At 51.1% G+C, this 9,077-nt stretch overlaps 1 long non-coding RNA gene across 1 annotated transcript in view; it reads left to right on the forward strand.

The window, feature by feature from the left end:
• Positions 1-4,286, forward strand: part of LOC132209893 (uncharacterized) — a 50,559-nt gene extending 46,273 nt beyond the window's left edge. Inside the window, exon 3 of the long non-coding RNA XR_009446038.1 lies at positions 1,907-4,286. This is a non-coding gene — a long non-coding RNA (uncharacterized LOC132209893). The remainder of the gene's footprint in view (positions 1-1,906) is intronic.
• Positions 4,287-9,077: the final 4,791 nt, after the last annotated feature.

Consider the following 9,077-nt stretch of genomic DNA (forward strand, 5'->3'; position numbering starts at 1 on the left):
CGACAACTTCTTTATCAACTCCTCCCACACCTGACAGACAAAGAGGGTGGCCATGGATACCCGCATGGGCCCAAGCTATGCCTGCCTCTTTGTTGGAACAAACCCTCTCCCATAACTACACTGGCCCTGAACCCCACCTCTTCCTCCGGTACATGGATGACTGTATCGGCGCTGCCTTGTGCTCCCACGAGGAGCTTGAACAGTTCGTCCACTTCACCAACACCGACCACCCCAACCTTAAGTTCACCTGGACCATCTCTTAACACCTCTCACGTTCCTGGGCCTCCGTTTCCGACTTGGGCAACCATCTAGTAACCGTACACCACCTCCCACCCACCATCCTGCAAAAATGCCATCTACTATTCCCAATTCCTTCACTTCCGCCACATCTGCTCCCAGGGTTCCACTCCCGTACATCTCAGATGTCCTTGTTTTTCAAGGACCGCAACCTCACACACCACTTCTCCCCCCGCCCACGCAGTAATCGAGAACACCCTTGACTGTGTCTCCTGCATTTTTCCACAACTCCTCCCTCACAGCCCGTCCCTGCGATAACCGAAAAAGAATCCCCCTCATCCTCACATACCACTCCACCAATCTCCGGATCCGACGCATCATCTTCTGACACTTCCATCAGTAATCCTACCCCGCCATCAAAGACACTTTCCCCTCCCCACCCTTGTCTGCCTTCCGGAGGGACCGCGCTCTCCGTGACTCCCTTGTCCGCTCCACACTCCCCTGCAGCCCCACCACACCTGGCACTTTCACCTGCACCTGCAGGAATTGCTACACTTGCCCCCACACCTCCTCCCTCACCCCCATCCCAGGCCCCAAGATGCCATTCCACATTAAGCAGAGGTTCACCTGCACATCTGCCAATGTGGTATACTGCATCCACTGTAACCGGTGTGGCCTCCTCTACATTGGGGAAACCAAGCGGAGGCTTGGGGGCCGCTTTGCAGAACACCCCTGCTCAGTTCGCAACAAACAACTGCACCTCCCAGTCGCAAACCATTTCCACTCCCCCTCCCATTCTTTAGATGACATGTCCATCATGGGCCTCCTGCAGTGCCACAATGATGCCACCCAAAGGTTGCAGGAACAGCAACTCATATTCCGCCTGGGAAACCTGCAGCCTAATGGTATCAATGTGGACTTCACCAGTTTCAAAATCTCCCCTTCCCCCACCGCATCCTGAAACCAGCCCAGTTTGTCCCCTCCCCCCCCACTGCACCACACAACCAGCCCAGCTCTTCCCCTCCACCCACTGCATCCCAAAACCAGTCCAACCTGTCTCTGCCTCCCTAACCGGTTCTTCCTCTCACCCATCCCTTCCTCCCACCCCAAGCCGCATCCCCATCGACCTACTCACCTCATCCCACCTCCTTGACCTGTCCGTCTTCCCTGGACTGACCTATCCCCTCCCTACCTCCCCACCTATACTCTCTCCACCTATCTTCTTTACTCTCCATCTTCGGTCCGCCTCCCCCTCTCTCCCTATTTATTCCAGAACCCTCACCCCATCCCCCTGTCTGATGAAGGGTCTAGGCCCGAAACGTCAGCTTTTGTGCTCCTGAGATGCTGCTTGTCCTGCTGTGTTCATCCAGCCTCACATTTTATTATCTTGGATTCTCCAGCATCTGCAGTTCCCATCATCTCTGACATCAGCTTCCCTGCGTCCCTGATGCTGCTTGTCCTGCTGTGTTCATCCACATCAACGCCTTGTTACCCCCCATTCTCCTTTGTTTGTGTTTTCTTGCTCTTCCTCCCTCCCTCTGATTCTCACCCCCTCTCTCACCTCTGTTGGCTCTAATTTCACTCCCTTGTCATGTTCCCTTATTTCCATCTTTCTGGCCCTTCTCTCTCTCTCTCTCCGCCCACAAACTCACTCTGGCTTTATTCACAGGGGGAGAGAGTACAAGAGGAAAGGAAACCAAAGCACGCAGCGCCTTCGGCTGAGAGAGAAATGAAGAACTGCCGGAGATTTTCCAAACCCTGACACAGGGGTTGCCTCTCTCTCTCTCGACAGTCTCTGCGACTGTCCCATCAAACCCCACACCCATTCCCGTCCCATGGTGTCTCTCCACAAACCCACCTCCGGGTGGAAATGCAAACACAAGTTGCTGGAAATGCTCAGCATCTGTGAAGAAAAAGTCCCGAGGTAGCGTTTTGGGTGCGATGACCCTTTCCCTTCGAGCTCTGGCTAGAAATGCTCCAGCCTCTGAGACAGGGTCCCCTTGAGGTCGGAGAGCTGCGGGTCGATCTCGGCTGTTCGCTTGGCGTCAGGAGCTCCCCTCAGCCCCAGGAAGGGGTATGATCACCCCCTAACCTTATACTGACAGTGGTTGTGTCCTTCCCTCATCCCCGGGAGCCCCTCCTGCCTTCTCACCTTGTCGCCGGGGTGCTATTCGACTACGGAGGGCTGTGCGATAAAGATCCTACTTCCCACAGCAGCAGGGGGAGGGGGCATCCCTTCGCTCCTAAAACACCCCCTCCCATCCAATCTTGTGGCAATGGCTGTTCGGCTGCAGAAAGCGGCGCTGCCCGTGACCCCAAACCTCCCGACAACACCCCTCTCCTAATCCGACCCTTTTGCAGTAGCTGTAGGCCACTCAGTCACTGGGCTGCACAATAGTGACTCTCCCCATGTCCACTCACTTCCAGGGCGGCTATCCTCCAACCCCGACCCCATCCCATCCGCCTCCTTCCCTTTACCATGTGGTACGAGAGCTGCAGGCTGGTCGGCTACGGAAACCCGCGCAGGGCTGGATAATAGACACCCTCCCAATGTCCCCAGCCTTCCCCTCACCCGGGGAGGGGAATTCTCACCCCCAAAACATCCATTCCCAACACCTCGCTTTGGGATAGGAGCGGCGCAGGATGTGAAACAGGGACCGTGCTCATGTCCCCAATCCTCCCTTCACCCCAAACCACCACCCCCAGCTTACCTTGCAGTAGGAGACAGTTGTACGCTGCTCAGCTACGGAAGGCGTCGCGGACCCGCGGCCGGGTGCGCGGGTTCGGTGCCAGGCAGCTGTGCCCAGGCGCCGGGCGAAGAGGCCTTCTCCCACCTTGGATCCCCGCTCCCGGCACAGGCGGCGCAGGGCCGAGCCACTGAGCAGCGAGCACTCCAGCAGCCCAGATGCCTGCTCCCAGCCCCGTGGTCATGTTGGAGGCCGCTGGAGAACAGGAGGTTGTAGGGGTCCGGGAGCATGGTGCGATGATCCCTAGTGCCGAACAGCTGGGTCCTCAGAACCCTCCCGGGAAAAGGGTTCCAGACAGCGGACTCGTCGTCGAGGGAGAGGGGAAGAAAGGCGTGAGTAGGAACAGGAGAGGAAGGGGATTGACTGAGAGGGAGAAAGAGACAGATTCTGTGTGTGTGTGAGAAAGAGGGGATTAGAAATGCAGTCTGATTGCGGATGGGTTGGGTTTAAACAGAGATTTTTAAACTTTGTTCAAAAAAACTCAACGCTCCCTGCTGAGCAGGTGGAGAGGCTCGGACAGAGAGGAAGAGAGGCACAGGGAAGTGGGGACAGACATGTTCACAGGGAGAGACGGGAGAGAGAACGGCAGAAGCACACACAGAGGGAGCCAGATACCAGACGAGAGATGGAGAGGGGCGCACACATAGACCAAAGAGACAGAGTGAGAGAGGAGAGAGACAGAAGTGCACAGCGAGGTGGCAGAGACAAGACGACAGAGAGAGACAGAGACACAGAGTGAGGCACATACAGAGAGATGGAGAGACAGAGATTGTGTGTGTGGCGGGGGGTGGGTTTGGAGGAAATGGGAGAGAGAGAGACAGAGTCGCGAGTTGTACAGCAGGGAAACAGACCCTTCAGTCCAACTCCACAAGGCCGACCAGACACCGTAACTGACTCGTTCTGTTTGCCAGCCTGGAGCCCACATCCCTCCAGCCCCTTCCTATTCATGTGTCCCTGCAGGTGACTTCTAAATACTGTGAGTATAACAGCCTCTGCCGCTCCTCTGGCAGTTCATGCCACACACAAGCTACACTCGGGAGAACACGTTGGCGCCAAATCCCCCTCCCATCCGCTGAGAAAAGGAACCGGAAATGACATCACCAACCCGAGGAAACCGGAACACTTAAAGAGAAGGCGGGACCTAACTCCAGCGCTTCCCCGGATGCTCCCTGATGATTTGACCGGGAACGGAGTTGAAACGTCTGCAAACTAACCTTCCAGCTCAGTGAGCAATCTTACACCCAGAACCTCAACCCTGAGCTACAAATCTTCTCAAAACTCGATAATGCTTTGCCACTTGATTAACAGGTGCATCCCATTTTTTGAAAAAAATAAACTTTTTTCGCTGGATGTGTGACTGACTGACCAGTGTTTATTGTCCTTCCTTAACTGAGCCTGGGGAGCTCTGCAGACCAATGGTATCAACGTGCATTTCACAAGCTCTAAAATCTCCCCTCCCACCAATGCATCCCAAAACCAGCCCAGCTCGTCCCCTAATCTGTTCTTCCTCTGACCGATCCCCTCCTCCCAGCTCAAGCCAAACCCCCATGCCCGACCTCCAAACCTCTTCCCACCAGCTCGAGCTGTCCGTCCTCCCCACACTGACCTATCCCTTCCCTACCTCCACACCCACACTCACCGCTAGTGGCTTCATGTCCGCCCCTTTTACTTAAGACCAGAAGACATCAGAGTGGAAGTAGGGCCATTCGGCCCATCAATCCATTCCACCATTTAAATCATGGCTCAGGGGCATTTCAACTCCACTTCCCTGAACTCTCCCCGTTGCCCTTGATTCCTCGTGAGATCAAGAATTTGTCGATCTCTGCCTCGAAGGCATCCAACGTCCTGGCCCCGACTGCACTCCGTGGCAATGATTTCCACAAGCCCGCCACTCTCTGGCTTTACAAATGTCATCTCATTTCCGTTTCAAATTTACCCCCTCTAATTTTAAGGCTGTGCCCACGGGTCCTAGTCTCCCGGCCTCACGGAAACAACTTCCTAGCGTCCACCCCTTCTGAGGCAGACATTATGTTGTAAGTTTCTATTAGATCTCCCCTCAACCTTCTAAACTCTGATGAGTACAATCCCAGCATCCTTAGCCGTTCATCATATGTCAAACCTACCACTCCAGGGATCATCCGTGTGAATCTCCGCTGGACACGCTCCAGGGCTAGTATGTCCTTTCTGAGGTGTGGGGCTCAAAATTGGACACGGTATTCTAAATGGGGCCTAACTAGAGCTTTATAAAGCCTCAGAAGCACGTCGCTGCTTTTATATTCCAACCCTCTTGCGATAAAGGACAACATTACATTCGCTTTCTTAATTACGGACTCTACCTGCAAGTTAACCTTTCGAGAATCCTGGACCAACACTTCTAGATTCCTTTGTACTTGAGCTTTACGAATATTCTCACCATTCAGAAAATAGTCCATGCCCGTATTCTTTTTACAAAAGTGCAAAACCCCACATTTACTCACATTGAATTTCATCAGCCATTTCCTGGACCACTCTCCTAAACTGTCTAACTCTTTCTGCCGCCTCTCCACCTCCTCAGTACTACCTGCCTGTCCACCTATCTTCGTATCATCGGAAAACTTCGCCAGAATGACCCTGCTCCCTTCATCCAGATCATCAATATGTAAGGTAAACAGCTGCGGCCCCGACACCGAAACCTGTGACACCAATCGTCACCAGTTGCCATGCCGAAAAACAGCCTTTTATCCCAACTCTCTGCCTTCTATCAGACAGCCAATCCTCAATCCAAGCCAGTCGCTCATCTCGAACACCATGGGCCCTCACCGTGCTCAGCAGCCTCCCGTGAGACACTTCTGTAAGGCCTTTTGGAAGTCTAGATAGATAACATCCACTGGGTTTCCCTGGGCTAACATACTTGTTACCTCTTCAAAGAATTCTAACAGGTTTGGCAGGCACGACCTCCCCTTACTACATCCATGCTGACTTGTTCTAATCTGACCCTGCACTTCCAGGAATTTCCAAATCTCATCCTTGACAATGATTCAAGAATTTTATCAACTGCCGAGGTCAGGTTAATCGGCCTGTAATTTTCCACCTTTTGCCTTGATCCTTTCTTAAACAAGGGGGTTACAACTGCAATTTTCCAATCATCTGGGACTTACCCTGACTCCAGGGACTTTTGAAAGATCACATCCAAAGCCTCTGCTATTTCCTCAGCCACCTTCCTCAGAACTCTCGGATGTAGCCCTTCGGGGCCAGGAGATTTAGCAATTTTTAGACCTTTTAGCTTTTCTAGCACTTTCTCTTTTGTAATGCCTACCATACTCAACTTTGCCCCCTGACTCTCCCTAAGTGTTGGCATACTACTCATGTCTTCCACGGTGAAGACTGACGCAAAGTACTTATTAAGTCCTTCAGCTACTTCCTTATCTCCCATCACTAGCCTTCCAGCATCAATTTGGAGCGGCCCACTGTGTACTTTTGCCTCATGTTTGTTTCTTATGTATTGAAAGAAGCTTTCACTGTGATTTCTAATATGACTAGCTAGCCAACCTTCATATTTGATCCTCTCCTTCCTTATTGCTCGTCTGTCTCCTCTGCACCTATCTTCCCCTCTGTCCATCTTCAATCTGCCTTCCCCCTCTCCCTGTTTATTTCAGAACCGTCTCCTTCTCCCTCTTTTCTGATGAAGGGTCTCGGCCCGAAATGTCAGCTTTTGTGTTCCTGAGATGCTGCTTGGCCTGCTGTGTTCATCCAGCTCCACACTTTGTTATCTTGGATTCGCCAGCATCTACAGTTCCCATTTTCTTTTTATTTTGGGGGCAGCTGCTGTCAATACCCACCCAAACAAAAGCTTCATTTGTAATTTTCAAAATTGGTATAGCCCACAATCTGCTGAGTGAACAAAAAAAGTACCCATTTGCCTGTGACTCTCAGATGGATTTCTTTCCGATTTGTTTATTCTTTAATGAGACATAGCTGTTGCTGATTGTCCAGCATGAACTGACTTCTTGAACAGCTTCATGTTGCTGTACAGAGACCCACAATGCTGTTCCAAAAGAGATTACGAAGATTGACTCAGTAACAACCATTCATTTCCAAATAAGTTTGTGAGTAGCTTGGAGGTGAATTTTACTGGGGTTAGTGCTACCATGTCTGATGTCCTTGCCCTTGAAGATGAGGTTTCTAAGTCTGGAAAGGTGTGTGTCAGAATAGTGGGTAAAAAATGTGGCAGTGCATCTTGTACAGGGACACATTATTGTCTCTTGGGGTTGGCTGTGGAGAGAATGGATACGGTGCCAATCAAGGGGCTGCTTTGGCCTAGACTCAAGATTGTTTTCAGTGTTGTTGGAGCTGCACCGTCATTGACAGACTTCTGACTTGAGAATTGGAGGAGGGCTGCAGGCTTCGGAGTGTCAGCAGTTTCTACATCAAATCGCAGAGTCGTCTTGCTTTTTCTCTGAGTCTGTGGTCCCGAGTGATATCCAAAACCAGGTCATCTCTCTTGTGAGCTTGTTATTCTAAACTGGACATTGCGCTTTCTTTACTCAGAGAGTAGTCAGGGAATGGAACGCTTTGCTTGCAACGGTAGTAGATTCGCCAACTTTCGGTACATTTGAGTCGTCATTGGATAAGCACATGGACGTACGTGGAATCGTGTAGGTTAGATGGGCTTCAGATCGGTATGACAGGTCGGCACAACATCGAGGGCCGAACGGCCTGTACTGCGCTGTAATGTTCTATGTTCTAATGGTCTCTTCATTATAGAAGAGAGGTGATTGCATTTGAGCATGTGTGGAGGACATTCATCAGGATGTTCTGAGGGGGTGAAGCATTTTAACTCGATGGAGAGTCTGGATAAGTTTGAGATAACAGGAACTGTCAATGCTGGAGTCTGAGATAACACAGCGTGGAGCTGGAGGAACACTGCAGGCCAGGCAGCATCACTGTTTTATCTGGATAAGGTTGGCTTGTTTTCTTCCGAATAGAGAAGGTTGAAGAAGGTCCTGAAAAAATGGTTTGCATTCTGATGGGTCTAGGCGAGGGAAGCAGAACGACCATTCATGGGGTGGGAGGTCACGGGGGTGCGGGGGGGAAGAGGTACATACATTTAAGCTAAAAGGCTCAGAAGGAATTTCAGGAAAGAAAAGACACCCAGAAGGTGCTGGGTGTTTGGAATTCATTGTCTGGGACTTTAGTTGAGGTGGTGGATAATCTTTTCACATTAAAGAAAAAGGGTTGGTACAGCACTTAAAATGAAATAACATTCATGGCAACGGGCCTATTGCAAAAACATGAGCCGAATGTGAACTTAGTGTGGCTTCAGTGGTTACAGACACAATGGAATGAAGTGCTTGTTCAATTCACACGGATGATCCCTGGAATGGTAGGCTTAACCTATGATGAATGGCTGAGGGTCCTGGGATTGCACTCACTGCAGTTTAGAAGGTTGAGGGGAGAACTCATAAAAACTTACAAGATAATGTATGGTTTAGAAGAGGTGGACGCTAGGAGGTTGTTTCCGTTAGCAGGGGAGACGAGGACCCGTGGGCACAGCCTTATAATTCGAGGGGATCAATTTAAAACTGAAATCAGACGACATTTCTTCAGGCAGAAAGTGGTGGGCTTGTGGAATTCATTGCCGCAGAGTGCAGTGCAGGCCGGGATGTTGGACGCCTTCAAGGCAGAGATCGACAAATTCTTGATCTCAAAAGGAATCAAGGGCTACGCGGAGAGTGCAGGGAAGTGGTGTGGAAATGCCCATCAGCCATGATTTAAATGGTGAAGTGGACTTGATGGGCCGAATGGCCTTACCTCCACTCCTATGTCTCATGGCCTTATGGTCTAAATCTGGAGAATTCTCTTATTCTATGATTCTGGAGCAGGGGACAGTGAGTGGACAGCACAGGACAGTTCACTTAACTTCTCCTTTACCAATCTTCTATCTGCCTCCCCACTTCCCCCTATTTTTTTCAGAATCCCCTTCTCCTCCCCCATTTTTGAAGAAGGGTCTCGACCCGAAACATCAGCTTTCTTGCTTCTCTGATGCTGCTCGGCCCGCTGTGTTCATCCAGTTCTACACCTTGTTCTCTCAGATTCTCCAGCATTGGCAAGTTC

Source organism: Stegostoma tigrinum, chromosome 8 (assembly GCF_030684315.1).
Source record: "Stegostoma tigrinum isolate sSteTig4 chromosome 8, sSteTig4.hap1, whole genome shotgun sequence".
NCBI classification, from domain to species: Eukaryota; Metazoa; Chordata; class Chondrichthyes; order Orectolobiformes; family Stegostomatidae; genus Stegostoma; species Stegostoma tigrinum.